The following is a 13,087-nucleotide window of genomic DNA, read 5'->3' as shown; positions in this document are numbered from 1 at the left end:
CATGCTCACTAACTAAATGTATGTGCACTCGCAAATGTATATCAGTTTATTAAGTACACTGACCTAAATATTTTGGAGTCTGAAATGTCATCTGTGAGATGGATCTTTCATTTAGGAAGTTAAAAAAAAAATTTTCTTTAGATGGTTTTTAGGAAGCTCTAGATTTAACTTCAGAGTCATTTTGAGGCTGGTGATGTTGGTGCTTTTGAATAATATTGCATTATACTAAGAGGTGTTTAATGTTTTTTTTTTCCTGCCCTTCATTCCATTTATATGACTGAGAGTAAACTAAATTTGTATTTGTTATGAATATGCCCCCATAAAACTAAAAAAAAAATAAATAAAAAATGCCAAATTGATGCTTTAAATGGCTGTCAGTAAACACTGTGATTCTTTTGATTATTTGTATGCACGCTCTATCACCAAACTATCAGGGTTAATATTACTCTGAAAGTAGAAAAATAAAAATTGTTAAAGCCCACACTCACCAGAGTAAAACATATTTGATATTTTGAACACCTGCCCCTGAGCCATGTCAGCTCTGTAAGTGGACAGATAATTCTCCAATCAACACTTGTCAACTCGAAATAATTGCAACTGGAAAAAAAAATCAACAGTTATTAACAACAGGAGAGTTGCTGTGCATGGTATTTGGGTTTATATGTGGTTTTTAGTGTGAGGAGTAAGTGAGGGATGGAGAGAGAGAGAGAGAGAGAAAGTCCAAATGGATTTTAGCCCTAGAATAAATCACTGTCGCCACAGAAACAGGCCGACAGCTGTGATGGATGGCTGAAATTTTTGTGTTGATGTCTTTAGTATTGCTGACAATTTGGTAGTCCAGGCTTTTTCACTTTTCCTGTGCTTGTGTGTGGCTAAACACATCTAAATTCTGGCACATGCTCATACCTACACATCAGTGTTTCACACCAACTCAAAATCTGCTTTTGGATGAACAATATCCTTTGCCAGATTTTTTTTTTCTTTTTGTGGGGGGCTCAATTCAACAAGAATTTCAAATTAAAATTTTGCAAACTTCCGGGCGTATATTCCAAAACCTTAAAAAAATTATTCAACGCCTCATTATCTGTAATATTCAATTTGCATTAAATGTTCAATTTACAAAAAGCATGTTGCATTGCTAAACTCAACTTTCTCTACTGAGACTGTGGAGACCATCTTGTGTGTGCGTGTGTGTGTGTGTGTGTGTGTGTGTGCACCGTAGTCACATGGTCTTTTTGCACCTGTATACACTGACCCTCTCATTGGGTAACATGCTGCCACATGACACAGTGACGGTGGTGTGTTTGGACCATATACTGACTCTCTGTCTGTCAATGGCGTCTAATGGTAACGGCATCAACGCAAACTGAGGATAAAGGAAGGAATTTTTTTCTTTTTTGTTCATCACGACCGTCCTGTTATCTAGTCCACTATAGCCCTTCTGGGTGTACTCACCACACACACACACACACACGCGCACACACACACACACACACACACACACACACACACACACACACAAACGCGACTTGAACATTACTTTAAATTCTTAAATCTAAAAAAAATGCCCATAATACACTGCACAGTACATTTAGTCACTTATGCATAAAGTTATGTAAATACAATAATTCTATACCATTACATACACACATGCTAAACACACACACACCTGACACACACATGCACACACGCACGCACATGCATGCACGCACAATAAAGAACTGGGCCATTCTAAGCCAGCCCCCCCACATCTAGTGTTTCCATCTGCTCTCACCTGGCAGGATCAAAAAGAGCACACTTCCCACAAACTTAGAAAGATCAATACTTTCTCCAGCAAAACACAGCAGTCACAGCCTCAGTCCCAGCTTCACACTACTTGTACTCAAACTACTAAACACTCAAAGAAAGATTCCACAAAGCAGAAATTTAAAAAAAATGTACTGACCTTACTGTCTTATTTTCCTCCCTTTTCTCTCTGACGTCCAGTCCCCTCTTTTTCTTCTGCTGGTTCTTGTCCTCTAAACCTCTGGTCTAAGTAAGTCATGCAGGAGCTGCTTCCTGCTCCTGCTCAGCCCTACGCCACTGTATTAGTCTGATTTCACACTCTGCAGCCTAGCCTCCCGTCCTGAAGGGGACGGTGAATGTGCTGCTTATTTAGAAGCCGGCACGCACTACCTGGGCTTGTAGGCAGCTGTTTAAAGCACGAGGCAACATCCAGGGTGCATAATACCCCACACACACACACACCTTCTCTCTCCCTCTCGCTCAAACACACAGGCAAACACTCACTAGCTGGCTGGCCCACAAGATAGGGAAGAGCACATGCATACACACACACACACACACATGCACTCACACACACACAAGTAAAGTGAAATACACACACATGCAAGAAGTCTGTCAGAGGTCTCTCTACCTTGGCTGGGATAGCAGGCAGTGTGAGAGTACACACACAGGCACACTGAGATGGGCTGGCCGCTCCGTTCTGTCTCCTTCTCTCTAAGTATTTAGAAGACAATTTCAACAAGGGATTGCTCCCAATCTACTAGTGTGATCCACATGGATGAGTTATAATATGCTTGCCACTCTCTCCCTCTCTCTTACCCCCCCTTCTTCCTCTGTTCCCTCTCTCTCATTCTCTGTCTCACTCTTTCGCTCTCATGCTCGTTGTTTTAGCCTATTATCGAGCCGTCACCGATTTCAGTTCAGGAGGAAAGCCTTCCCTTCTTGGATGCTATATTTCTCTTCACTCTAGATGTGCATGAGAAGGGGCCAAAGACTGACTCCACCTGAATGCGTATTAGTAAAATGCATTATTTATTACAAAGCTGCATTCATTTTTTTTTCCTGATATGCCGGTGGACATGCGGGGGAAGGGAGCAGTTGTGGCGACTGCATCAGCAGCGAAGGGGTGTATTTGTTATATGTGTGTTTGGTGGAGGCTGGGGTGGTGGCAGGGGGGGCAGGGATGAGGGGTCAGGATTTGTGATAGCAGGGGTCTGAAGGGAGGTGAAAAGAATACATAAGATATGATTTTAATTTATTTATTTATTCAATGGCTGGGATTGCCTTATCATCCAAGGTGCTGCCTAATGACATCACTGCTGGCTCCAAGCTGTCCCAAATCACACTGCCACTCATTTTTTCATCAAAATGATTTATACCTTTATGTGTGTGTGTGTGTGTGTGTGTGTGTGTGTGTGTGTGTGTGTGTGTGTGTGTGTGTGTGTGTGTGTCAGTGAAAGAGAAAAAGATAGATAAAGTACAAGCGTGAGGTGGACAGACAAATAAGCCTTCTGTATCAAGTGAAATTATTATAATAAAAATGATTTAAATAAAAATATTTACTATTAATATTATCCAAAAATCAAATTTACACAAAATTCATTCAACACAAGCAATTTCAACACAGAGTTTCAAACTTTCATAAAATAGGTGAAATGGTTGCAAATTCATAGTCAGACTGAGTCATATTTTTGAGTTTTAGCAATTTAAAAAGCATTAAACTTTTGATTTGAGCATATCCCTTTAAAGATGATCATATCTCATTACGTTTGGTGCTAAATATTCCAAAATTACTGCATCGCTCTATGGTATGTACAATAAAGCAATTACAATATTCACAGTAAATCATTTTTAATCTACAGTTCAATATCCCATTGACACATTTATATTGAAATGGATTTGATTAATTAGCATATGAATAATCATTTGATTTAACAAAGTTTTAACCAATTAATTAATTAATTAATAAGATGATCAATTTAAAATTACATACACACACACGCACAAAAAAAAATAACCCTTTTTGCTCCAATATCGAAGGGTTTTGTCTTTGTGTTTTAAGCAAAGAATTTTAAGAAAATATTTGTGATTGTAACAAAGCTCTGACAAAGCTTGAAGATATTAATAGAAACTACAATAAAACTAGTGTAAACTTAAAGTAAACTTAGTGTAGACATTGCAAACATCTGTAACACTGGGTTTCAGGGCCTGAAACACCAAACCCAAAACTCACTTCCTCCTGTTAATGTATGTCGAAAAAAAATGAAATTTTGTGATGTAACTTAAAAAAGAAGAAACGGGTTTTTTGTGTGTACTCTTTGTGTTAACTATAGTTTTAGTTTAGCTAATTTCATACTGTTGTAATCTAAACCACTACAAATAATTAATTATGAAAGAATGAGTTCAAATTTCTGTGTAGTATGAATGGCCAAACATTGAGTAATTAAGTTTAGGGCCTGCACTTACACATAAAGAAGACGGCGGGAGGGGGTGGAAATAGCTGTGTAAGCTGGAGTTGCCACGCTGGTCAACAGGCTGCTGCAATATGCACCCATGAGGGCAAACAGCCAGGCAGGAGTCATGACTGCAGAGTGGACCCCCAAGACTATGTCAGCACTATCAGCCTCCTCTCTCTCTCTCCCTCCAAGCAGGAGAATCACTCCAATACAACAGAAACACAAGAATCTCATCCAATCACTCAATATGTAGGCTGTGAGCCTCTGCTGAATACCTAATGATCATTTTCACCACATCGCAGCCTAAACTTGAACAGATTTAATATTTCTCATAAAAGATTTAAACAAAGATGCATTTAACAGCTAACACACACAGAGATACACACACGCACTTACTCAGCTTAAAATCCACAAAAGATATTGAAAGTTAATTGTTTACACAATTCATGACTATCCATGTGACCCTCACCGTGCTGCACTTTATTATACAGTCTAATTCAGTCTCCAGCTGCCTGTCCCCAGTAGAGCCTGTTAACTGCTTGGTCCTCAGCCACAGGATGCCCATCTTCTGTACCTGGAAAAGGAAATGATGTGGCCAAAGGCCCAGCTGGGCCATTCTATCACTGCTATTAGGGCTTAAGTAGAACTGGAAAATTACTCCATTGGCATTAACAGTCCATCTCAATCATTTTAATACTATCATAATCATGAGAATTTCTAATATTATTTTTAAAAGCCCTGGTATAAAAAAATGGAATTTCATTTCCTTTGCTTAACTATCTTAAATTGAGAGAGACTAAGTGAATGGGGAAGAAAGTGATATCTTATGAGACAGGGGGGAAAAAGTGATCTAGAGTCACCTCTAATCCTCCTGCTGCTGTGTCCAGCACTGACCGGCACACTGCCACACACTTCCATCTGTCTGCTTACTGGCCTCACCATGGTACAAGTTACAAGGTGTAATTACTATATAAACAAGACAATTAATAGTTTAACCCACTCGCTCTTAAAGTCCTCCTCTTTCACACAACTGTCATCTGCTCTCCAACCTCACGCTCCCATCTGACCAGTGACATAAAAACCTCCCGTGTGCCTGATATCCACTCGGTGCGCATCATTTTCTAGACGGGTAACCATAAAGCATCGCTAAACACTTTAAGAGTTAATGTTTCTTCCTTCCTTCTCCTCTGTTTTTCCAACTTTCAATTTTCCTGAATAGCATTATTATGTTTTATTAATATCTTTGAATTATTACTCATTTTCCTCTTAAAATTGAGTGCTTTAATTCACATTTGAAGTACTCATCAGGACCGCGCAGCGAAATGAATGTGGAAGGATACATTATATTTGCAAAAATGCAAAGGGTGAATTAAAAATATATAACAATACTAAAATATTAACTATTAATTTCAAGAAGATAATTTGCCAAGGAAAAAAGCCTTTTCATTACTTCTATGGCTCCTTTTCCTTTTTCTAAGTGCACCTTCTGATTGTGGCTCTGTGAATGATACGTAATTAGAATATTCACCCGTGTTTCAAATAGAATATTTGATGATATTAAGACTATGAGACAGCCACATAAGTGTTTACTTTCATGAAAACAGGGCACAAAATGGATGTGGGTGCTGCATGATGGAGGTGATTCAGTGTATTTTCATGTCCAATACAATATCAGATAGAGGGGTTCAGTCAAAAATAGAAAACAGCACCAAAAAAAAGATAGTTTCGACTATTGCTCCTTCGTGTTCACTCTTTATCATTTTTTTCTTTTTCTTTTTTTTTACAATAGTGAAGTCTAATTCCCATGATCACCCTTGAAAGCGTGACCTTGTGCTGTGTGACAGGAGATAGCCGCAGCATGAAGACAGGACGCCACTTATCATCAAGGGACGAGGTGGCTGTTTAATTTCACACCACCAGTGGCTAAAACCCCTGTTAGTGAGGAGCGCCACAATGGCAGCTACGCTAGGGGAGCAGATGTCCTAGTGAAGGGGTGTAAAGAGGGAGGAGGTTAGGTTGGGAGAAGGGCAGGAGGGAGAAGGACTGATGGTAGTGGTGGTGTGCTATCTGTGTGTGCCGTGCTATCGTCAAGTATTGTGCTCAGAGCACAGTCTGACCCCGTGCGCATGCCCAGAAAAAATAGCACCTTTGTCCCTCATACACACACACACAGAGAAAATGAACCACGCAAATAAACACACAAATGGTCACCGTGGCATCTGGCCATCCTTACGGGAAGGTAGCTGGACTGGGAGAAGGCATGAAGGAGCAAAAGGTGGAGATGACGGCGATGCACAAGAAGAGAGTTTTGCAGGACGGCCAACGCCACAGACGCCAAAATCACTAAGAGCCCAATTGCTTTCTGAAGAGCTTTCCATTGTCTGTCTGTCTGTCTTTGATGAACTTGAGCTCTGGCCTCCAACCCAGTGGTCTTTCTGTCTAATCCTTAGCGCCCCTGGCTACCCTTCACAGCCCCTCCCTTAAACCTTCCACACACAGACACAGACATAATATACACCCTTCAACTGAAGCCTGACATGACTGCAGGGTTGAACAGTGACCAGCGAATCCCAACACAGCTGAATATAAAACACAACAATAATGAGCGGGACAAGAAAATGGCTTCCCTCTCAAACATGGCTGCTTACTGATGGCCAGACGCAAGCCGGGAGAAAAAGGTCACCTCTCTCATCTTTTAATACACCCCTCCCTCCCCCAGCACACCTTCTATTGCGGTGTTGTGTTTTTTTTTCCACATATATATATATTCTTTTTCTCTCCCCCACTTTTTCATTTCTTGCCTCCCTCACTAACACCTTCTATTTTCCCTCCCTGGTCATTCTCCTTACCCCATTTCGTATGCGGACGTAGGCTTATTATTCAAGAGACAAAGGAAGGGGATCTTAGGAAGAGACAGGTGGCCGCATCAGAGTGATGAGAAAATTACGAAATTGAAATCCAGCTTCTAAAAAACTCTCCTTCTTGGAAGGTAATAAAAAAAGAGGGAAATAAAAAGTAACTGTGCCCCTTCTCCTCTTCGGCACAACTCAGCAAGAAAAGGAGCAACCCCACACTCCCGTCCTCCCCCAGTACAATTTCAAATCCCCTCTGAACACCGCAGTCCAGTCAGATATATTCATTTTTCCTCACTTACTCCCCCAGTGTCATTTTTCTCTATTTTCTCCATCGGTTGGTTATGCAGAGAATGTTCCAAATGCATTTCGACTGCTTGATTTCTATTTTCATAATATCAGAACATCAAGTTAAAGAATATAAATGTTTATTCAGCAGAGTGGGGAAAGCTGGTATATGGGTGCAGTGGCTCTTGGGGGAGAGAGTCCATGCTAAATCAGTAAATCACTCCATCTGGAAGATGAACGGCATGTTTTGGAGTTCATTGCCTTTCGTCTCGGGCGAGTGGTCGGTGCAGCAGCAGGCCCAGCAGGCTGGAGCGGAGGTGTCTGCTGATGTGGATGGTTACAGCAGGATAATGAAGCGGCGACCGGGGGCTTGGCCGTGTTCTGTTCACCCCGTCCACCCTGCTGTGAAAGGGCCCACCGCCGAATGTGGCTATTAGCCCGTCCTGGTTTTGAGCCGTCATAAGTTCCTAGCCTGCTGGTACGCCCCGTGGAAAGTGCCTAGCTGTGAAAATGTCCAACTCTTGTTGCAACTTTAATCTTTTCATTCATCAGTTAGTATTGTGTTGGACTGAGCAAGTGTTCACTATAAATAAACTGTGAAGAAAACCTTCCAAGAATCCTCACGTTTATTATTTCATCCCCCTCTTCATGACAGACAGCTTGCCAATCTCAGTTTATCTGTTGGAGAGGACTTATTAATAACTAAAACAACCTGTCCAACGCCTTCAGCAACACACAAACCAGTTTGTTGAAAGCAGAGAGCAGCATTTAAACTTTAACCAACCAATGATGGGCTTCCACACCTGCTTCAGTCCTACTGTGAGCATTTTCTTATAAATGCTAGGTCAAAATAATCACGCACCATTCCCCCTCCAAAAAATCACAAACAAATATGTACGTGTTGTCCTGTATGATTCTTCAGTGGCTGGTGTGTTTTTGTTTCAGTGACTAAAGTGAATACCCTCAATCGTACTTCCAAAATGGACAGATAAATAGAGTAATACTGCAAATGCAACTTTACACTACTGAAAACAGGAGTAGTACCATCATGATCAAAAATATGTTAAAACTTTAGCTCACTTGATGAGCCGACAAAAGGCTGCAGCATCCCAGGTTTGATTCTGTCCTGGACCCTTGTCTGCAGTCCTTCCCCCTTGATCGCTACAGTTCTGTCAAATTAAGACTATTAAAAAATTATAACTGAAAAATTAAACTTTGACTATAATCTTCTTTTAATCTCAAGTCTTTTTTCCACGGCAACATCAAAAGAGTGCACAACGCCCCTTCCTAGATGACGTTTGTATTTCATGATTTTAAAGATGTGTTTGTGGTGTGTTTCCACAATCTTTCATTTTCATACACAGTAGATTTTGCACTATACTGTGATTCTGTCGAACACAACTGTGTGTAAACCGAGAGCGTGTCATGAAACAGACTGAAGCAGGCACCCTCTCTTCTCACCTGCGCCTCAAACTGGGATGTGAGGCGCAACACATTTAAATAACTTGATGGAGTTTATCAAAATGACAGGCAATTAGACTGGCTCTGACCATGGGTTTGCGTGCTAAATGAGAGTCATTTGAGTAGTTGGATCCATATATGTTATATAAAAAGGAGTGAGAGATTTGGAGCTCCACATCAGCTCCTGGACAGCCCTAAATTAAATATCCCCAAAGTCCATTAGGCTAAACAGCCTGAGGAAAGACTTTGTCTCACCACAGAAAAATGACAGTAAACTCAGGCAATCATGCCGCCAATCAATTATGCATGAATTATATTTTTCTTAGACTGTGTAAAATGTCTTATGTTAATTCCCCTAAGTATACAACGCGCATTACTCTCAAGGCATGTATCCATATGCATACCATCTAAATGAGTGTTTTCCTAAAGATTTATCAGGCCTATGGTGCCAGCTGAAATGAAAACACTGAGGATGACTTGCGATTCCTCCATATCAACTGTTAACTGCAAGCCACAGGCAAAGCTTGGAGGCACTCAGTGATGATAACCTACATGGCTGTAAATCTAGTGATAGAAAACATCCCCGGAAACTAAGAAAATATCAAGGTGTGCCAGTAAAGTCTTTCATGGAAGCTGCGGCGTGTGGTAAAGGGAAAAAAAACAGGATGAGGCAGAAACGCAGAGAGAGAGAGAAGAGGAAGAAGTCAGAGAGAGGCTGAGGTTGGAGGGCGGGCGCTAGCCTTGACCTGACCTGCCTTGGCTATAGGCCTGTTGAGCCGGTGAATAGTGGAGTCCCTGAGGTCCCCCATTGTGGCCCAGATCTCTGATAATGACCTTTGTCTGGCCATGATAGCAGGAGACAGGTATTGGCAGGCTCGCTGACCAGTGTCAGTGATGTGCCAATAATTGGTAAGTGTGTTAATAACAACTGACCTAGTGGCCTCTGTAAACGGACCAACTTCTATGTTGGAGGAGAAGATTATCACCTAGGATGCAGCTAGGTATGCTAAACTTCCTTTAATAAAAAAAACAGGTGATAATATAAAATTTTATAGCACAAAAATACTTGTGAAACAGAGTGTTGCATTTTAAAATGTACACAAACATATTATAGGTTTATGTATATTAACCTCCCACACACACGCACACAAACACACACACACACCACGCACAATTTGAATAATTTATTACATCTATTAATTATCATCTGCCAGAAGCAATTTAGATATTTACACATACACAAGCACAAACACAGGCTCTTCTTTTCTCCTTTCCAACTTCACTGACAGCTCCTGATGATCCCCGCTGGCCCCCTCTTATATTACATGCAACACAATCCACCCTTACACACTAATTTGTTTTCTTTGGCTCTTTTTCTGTTTCAGTGTGTAACTGAGCCCTTGAATATATACAGATTTAATAGAGCTAATAGAATCATTATCAAATTCAGATCAATATAAATTTAGCCCCAGTACCCATAAAAGGCAGCAATATTGAAATACAACACTGTCTGTGCTCTTTCATTCTTCCGCCTACAACTGACGCTTGCTGCCATCAGACATGAATTACCAGACAGGCACATTACAGCTAATAAGAGTCTCACAAAACACCCTTTATTAATGCATGAGAGAGTCTTTGATCCTGGAGAAACTTTCATAGGGAAAGCAATAATCAACGTACCTCAGACAACACAATAAGATGCTTCCCATTACCTTGAAAAAGTCAACAATGTGGCTGAGGTCAAATAAACCTGAGTCTGTGCAGCATGTCTCAGAAGGGATGGACAATAAAAAGCCACCAAAGCTCAGCCCCACGAAGCTGCTTTTCTCTACAGACCAATCCTATTTTCATCATTTTGTCAATCAAAACTTGTAAAGCATGAATCAGCCGGCATTTAGTTTTTAGCCAGTAGAACTGAGTCATACGAGATTTTAGTCGGGATGTAAAATAGATTATTAAATATAATTGATCAGGATAACAGAGCGGTGCAAGGCGTTTCTTTTTCAGGACTGTGATTATGACTATGGGGCTTGCATTCATATCAAAATTCCATTTTTTCATTGTGAAATTAAAGTTTTACAATGAGTAATTTTACTGCATCACTGATAATTTTAAAGGGATATCAGTTCTTCTTAATAAAGACTTTGTACTATCCAATGTGGCAAAATTGCTATTTTCCACATGGAATAACAGAGACCTAAAAAAACCATCTAAAATATACATTTTTTAAAAAAAAAAGAAAAGAGGGTAATCATTTGTAAGCATCAAACTCAACACTGATACGTACAAACATCCTGTCAGACACACTGAACCGTTAGTGCCCTGCATACCTGTTCACACTGCATTTAGTTTGATAAACTCAAGAAAAGTTAACTTTCCTTGTTTAACAAGAATCAATATTCCGAAAGTCTTCCCATTTCCCTTTCAGCACACCTTTCAGTAACAGCATTTGCCCCACCCACAAATGATCCATTGGAGGAAAATTTTGCTTTAACTTCTATTCCAATAATCTAGATTTTGACAGAGCCTGTCACATTATAAAGTCTGAACATAGTTACAAGAATTGTGAATGATACCCATGATTGAATTTTATTGAAGTGGTCAGCAAGTCAGCTCATTCCCCACAGAAAGCCCGGGGGCCTTAAGGTGGTCAGTGGGGAGCAGCTTCACAACATCTCAGCGCTGCATGATACATAGTGAGCGGAAGGAAAAGCAGAAGAGAGGACCCCTATTTGAGACAGAGGTGCCATGCCAGGTGAATTCATGACCTAACTATTTAAGACAAGTGGAATATATTCCCAGTTCAGCTGGGATGCATTGCTTGAGCTCCATCTTCGCACATATGAGTTCTCAGAAACCTTGCATACAGTGAAAGTGGTACACACAAACACAGCATGACGGGGAAAAAAGAAAAACTGTACCGCTTAAACTTGAAGCTGAACTTTTGTTAGCCTAAGAGTGTTTGTAGCTTAAGTGTCATTTTTTAAATATAACCATACAGCATAAAGACCCACTACTATATCCATGTTATAAAAATTCTCATTTAATGTAGTTTATTGTATCTGTGCAGAAAAGCAAGAAAGAAGGGATAAAGAAAGAAAACATAGAAAAATACAATCATACACAAAATTCAGAGGTATTGTGCCTAAAAGAAAATATTCCAAAAGCAAAGGCCTTTAAATAGTCAGGAAGAAAAATGCATTTTTTTTTATTAAAATAAGACACTGTGCTAAGCTTTTTCCAGATTTCGTTTAGATAACCAAAATAGCACTAAACAAATTTCTTGTATAAAAAAAATCACATATAACAGCTTATCAGTTTAATGCATTGAACTGAAAAAAGATCCTTCGCTGAAAACAGATTTTCCTCCCATCTTAAATGCAAAGCTGCTGTGATTACGAGAGATTTGTTTTTCAACCCCTACTGCGGGAGCATGCTAATCAACCTAAAGGGTCGGAGGTCATGTCTGGACAGAGAAAGCATCCCAAACTGGTCACAACAAATGCAGAGGAACATCTGCTCTCTGTGCGTCACACAAAGCTGTCCCCTTGGAGCCCCTTGCAGCCCTTAGGAGCCTGGGAACAGCTCAAAGTCAAGGGCAGCCTCCACAGACCAAACGCTGACTGGACGCAGTAGCAGTCTCTCAGTGAATTAGGGTAATTACCAAATGGTGACTAAAATATTTAAATTTTCAACAGGAACAAATTACAGTTTAATGATGAATGATGAATTTCACTGTGATTATCCAAAAATTACAATTATTTTTTTTTAACACATTTACTTAATTAGACCAGCTGATACATACACACACTCACACACACAAACTGACAGGCATGAGAAGCGTTAGTGAGCTGGAGCCTTTCTTTGATTTAAAAACTTGAAAAAGAGGAAGGCTAAGCTGCACGGGCCAGGATGAGGGATTACTTTTTTCTAAACAACAGTAGCTTGAATATGCATGTAGTACATTACACACATGCGGCCCTGATGACAGAGAGATCACCCCCTAGACACTCTCACTCTCTTTCCTTGGCAGCCTAACAATATGCTTGAAAGAAACCATCAAATGATGTCAATAGTTGGGTCAATATCTCAGGATGTCTCAGTTTTCCCTCCAGCAAATGAAGAGCATTATACAGATCCTCCTGGGCGAAGCTCTTACCACACAACCAGTGGCTACAGTACATGCACTGCCTCTGCCGAGGGACGGCTGATATATGTTTTCTTCTCTCAGACACCAACACATGC

The 13,087-nt window shown here is 40.4% G+C and overlaps 1 protein-coding gene across 3 annotated transcripts in view; it reads right to left on the bottom strand.

Annotated features, from left to right (window-relative positions):
- zfhx3b (zinc finger homeobox 3b) overlaps nt 1-13,087 on the bottom strand; it is a 287,455-nt gene that overhangs the window by 206,245 nt on the left and 68,123 nt on the right. Inside the window, exon 1 of one of the 3 annotated variants that reach the window (XM_076882862.1) lies at nt 2,417-2,446. The exons of the other annotated variants lie outside the window; for them this stretch is intronic. The gene's annotated coding sequence lies outside the window, so the exon portion shown is untranslated. Of the gene's footprint in view, nt 1-2,416; nt 2,447-13,087 lie in introns of those variants that run through there. 3 annotated transcript variants of the gene reach the window in all.

Source organism: Maylandia zebra, linkage group LG1, assembly GCF_041146795.1.
Source record: "Maylandia zebra isolate NMK-2024a linkage group LG1, Mzebra_GT3a, whole genome shotgun sequence".
Taxonomy (NCBI): domain Eukaryota; kingdom Metazoa; phylum Chordata; class Actinopteri; order Cichliformes; family Cichlidae; genus Maylandia; species Maylandia zebra.
The sequence above is the reverse complement of the archived record's forward strand: the minus strand, read 5'-3'. Positions and strand labels throughout refer to the sequence as shown.